Consider the following 4137-nt stretch of genomic DNA (forward strand, 5'->3'; position numbering starts at 1 on the left):
CATTTCTTTCATGCGTGTCAATCCTTGTAAGTGCTCATGAATATGTAGTTTTAGATGGTTAACATAAGGAGAGGGAGACATAATTTAAGTGCATTACTGATCACGGCAAAAGTACTTACTGACAGGCGGGCTAGTGGTGATATTTTTAAAAAGAATAAATAAATACATCAGATGGACCATATTTAATGAATAATGAAATGAATGAATAAATCGATTATCGTGTTTAGGAGAATACAATGTTAACATGGTAAATATTGTTAGGGAGGGGATGCCTCCTACAGCAAAGAAGATCGTAGAAGCCATTTCATAATGGCATACTCATATTTTTATTTTTATTTTTAGCATTGTATTTGCATATTAATCCAGTATGACAATCCGACTAGGAATTAAATATAGGGGAATACTTCAAAAGGCATTACGGCAATATAGGTACGGTTGTATGGACCTGGTGAGGTTTATTCCATGGTTGCCTCCATATACTGTATGTGTCCCTGTTCAACCTTAGACTACAGCACCTGGTCTTCTTTGGAGGTGCCCCTTCCAAGTACTGGCCAGGCCTAACACTGCTTAGCTTCCAAGATCGGAGTGGTTGGGCGTCCCAGTGTAGTATGGCTGTATGGAGGTGAAATGTTGTGGGCACTGGAGGGTCATGTACTATTCCTCTTCAGTCTCTCTCATTGCTGTATACTGTTTTTAGATGTTAACAACGTAACAAACCTTTTATTAGGGTAGGAGTAGTCCTCACAGCGCCCATATGCATATCCAGATTTTTATTTTACAGGAAAGGTGCTATTTCATAATTATCATTGAAACCGTCCGGGTTAAGTGTGTTCAATTCAAAGATCCAGAACATTTCTCTGCGGGAGAGCAGGTTAGAAAGATCTCCCCCTCGTTCTCCTAGTGTTACATGTTCTATTCCCTTGTAGGTCAATTTCTCTGGGTCGGAGTTATGATGTTCCAAGAAATGTTGTGAAATTATGTGAGTTTGGACCTTGTTCTTTATATTTCTCACATGTTCTTGGATCCTGGTCTTCAATGTTCTCTTGGTTTTTCCGATGTATTGGGTACCACAAGGGCATTCCAACACATATATTACTGAGGTGGTCATGCAGTTGATGAATTGTTTGATTTTGAAGTCTTTCGTCTTTTCTTTGTTTTGGAAAGTTCTCCTGTTGGGATGAAGCAGTTTGCAGATATTGCAATGGCCGCACTTGAAACTTCCTACGCATTTCGGCATTATATTAGAAGGGGTGTTTTCTTCTCGTAGCATGCTGGGTGCCAGCATGTCCTTAAGATTCTTAGATTTTCGGTACACGACCTGCGGGTGAGTGGGTAGGTGCTCCTTGAGGACCGGGTCCATCATTAGGATGCCCCAGTGTTTCGTGAGAGCCGTTTTGATGTTTTTCTCGTGGCAGTTGTACGTGGTGACAAACTTAATTTCTGTTTTTTTCTGTTCTCTTTTGTTGTATTGTAAAATGGAATTCCGATCAAGTTCTTGTGCCCTTTGTTTGGCATTTGTAAGAATGTGCTCTGGGTAGCCTTTCTCTCTGAACCTGTCTGCGTAGGTATTGAGTTGTGTGTTCCTCTCTGTCTCTGTTTTACAGTTATCCTGTGAAACTGTGAGAATGGTATGTTATGGTATGTTATCTTTCCATTGTAAAACAGAGACAGAGAGGAACACACAACTCAATACCTACGCAGACAGGTTCAGAGAGAAAGGCTACCCAGAGCACATTCTTACAAATTCCAAACAAAGGGCACAAGAACTTGATCGGAAAATCTAAGAATCTTAAGGACATGCTGGCACCCAGCATGCTACGAGAAGAAAACACCCCTTCTAATATAATGCGGAAATGCGTAGGAAGTTTCAAGTGCGGCCATTGCAATATGTGCAAACTGCTTCATCCCAACAGGAGAACTTTCCAAAACAAAGAAAAGACAAAATACTTCAAAATCAAACAATTCATCAACTGCATGACCACCTCAGTAATATTTGTGTTGGAATGCCCTTGTGGTACCCAATACATCGGAAAAACCAAGAGAACATTGAAGACCAGGATCCAAGAACATGTGAGAAATATAAAGAACAAGGTCCAAACTCACATAATTTCACAACATTTCTTGGAACATCATAACTCCGACCCAGAGAAATTGACCTACAAGGGAATAGAACATGTAACACTGGGAGAATGAGGGGGAGATCTTTCTAACCTGCTCTCCCACAGAGAAATGTTCTGGATCTTTGAATTGAACACACTTAACCCGGACGGTTTCAATGATAATTACGAAATAGCACCTTTCCTGTAAAATAAAAATCTGGATATGCATATGGGTGCTGTGAGGACTACTCCTACCCTAATAAAAGGTTTATTACGTTGTTAACATCTAAAAACAGTATACAGCAATGAGAGAGACTGAAGAGGAATAGTACATGACCCTCCAGTGCCCTCAACATTTCACCTCCATACAGCCATACTACACTGGGACGCCCAACCACGTCCGATCTTGGAAGCTAAGCAGTGTTAGGCCTGGCCAGTACTTGGAAGGGGCACCTCCAAAGAAGACCAGGTGCTGTAGTCTAAGGTTGAACAGGGACACATATATGGAGGCAACCATAGAATAAACCTCACCAGGTCCATACAACCGTACCTATATTGCCGTAATGCCTTTTGAAGTATTCCCCTATATTTAATTCCTAGTCGGATTGTCATACTGGATTAATATGCAAATACAATGCTAAAAATAAAAATAAAAATATGAGTATGCCATTATGACATGGCTTCTACTATCTTCTTTGCTGTAGGAGGCATCCCCTCCCTAACAATATTTACCATGTTAACATTGTATTCTCCTAAACACGATAATCGATTTATTAATTCATTTCATTATTCATTAAATATGGTCCATCTGATGTATTTATTTATTCTGGTACTTGTTTCCTAGCACGGCCACAACGATCTTAATCGCGGTCATCGGATGTAAAATCGGGGCCATCGCGGGCATCGCGGCCGCTAAAAAATCGGGTGCGATGGGCCAGACGCGATGCCCGCGATTTTCCCATAGAGAACAATGTTAAATGGCTCAATTTACCCGCGATGACCACGATTTAGCATAGGAAACAATGTTAAATGGATCAATTTCCCCAAATTATCATAGGGAACAATGGGAAATGGGGCAAAAACACCCCTGAACATAAAAATGTCCCCCCAAAAGTAGTTGACGCCACCCCGCCATCAACGTGAACCCGAAGCGTGGCGAGCGCAGCGAGGCCGCGAGGGGCGGCGGTACGCGTCCTCCGACCTTTTCATGCCCTACTATCCACTAGGGCGTGGAGTGAAAACAGAATAGTGTGGCGAGCGCAGCGAGCCACCGAGCCCGAAGCATGGCGAGCGCAGCGAGCCCCGCGAGGGGACGCGGATACCTTCACAGTTATACGCGTCCCCTCGCGGGCTTCCCAGGTGTCCATGGCGACGCGGACACCTGGGAAGCCCGCGAAGGGACGCGTTTACCTGTGAAGGTATCCGCGTCCCCTCGCGGGGCGCGCTGCGCTCGCCACGCTTCGGGCTCTGTGGCTCCCTGCGCTCGTCACACTATTCTATTCTCACTCCACGCCCTAGTGGATAGTAGGGCATGAAAAGGTCGGAGGACGCGTACCGCCGCCCTTCGCGGCCTCGCTGCGCTCGCCACGCTTCGGGTTCACGTTGATTGCGGGGTGGCGTCAACTACTTTTGGGGGGACATTCCACTGCTGTGTGGGTTTTTTGGTGGTTTCTGTCCCATTTACCATTGTTCCCTATGCTGATTTGGTTAAATTGATCTATTTCACATTGTTTCCTATGGGAAATCGTGGTCATCGCGGGTAAATTGAGGCATTTAACATTGTTCCCTATGGGGAAATCGCGGCCATCGCGGGTGGACCATTTAAGCATTTTTAGGTGCACACGACGCGACCGACCCGATTTTTCACTGTTTTCAATGCATTTCAATGGAAAAATCGGGGGCATCGCGTCGGTCGCGTCGCAGGCCACTAAAATTTACCCCCAATGGCCGCGATTGTGGCCGTGCTAGGAAACAAGTACCTTTATTCTTTTTAAAAATATCACCACTAGCCCGCCTGTCAGTAAGTACTTTTGCCGTG

General features: G+C 44.4%; 1 pseudogene; it reads left to right on the forward strand.

Moving 5' to 3' along the window:
* The first annotated feature begins 2462 nt into the window (after window positions 1-2462).
* LOC146061139 (5S ribosomal RNA) lies at window positions 2463-2580 on the forward strand (annotated as a pseudogene).
* Window positions 2581-4137: the final 1557 nt, after the last annotated feature.

The sequence above is a fragment of the Crinia signifera genome, chromosome 2, assembly GCF_055691185.1.
Source record: "Crinia signifera chromosome 2, ASM5569118v1, whole genome shotgun sequence".
NCBI lineage: Eukaryota > Metazoa > Chordata > Amphibia > Anura > Myobatrachidae > Crinia > Crinia signifera.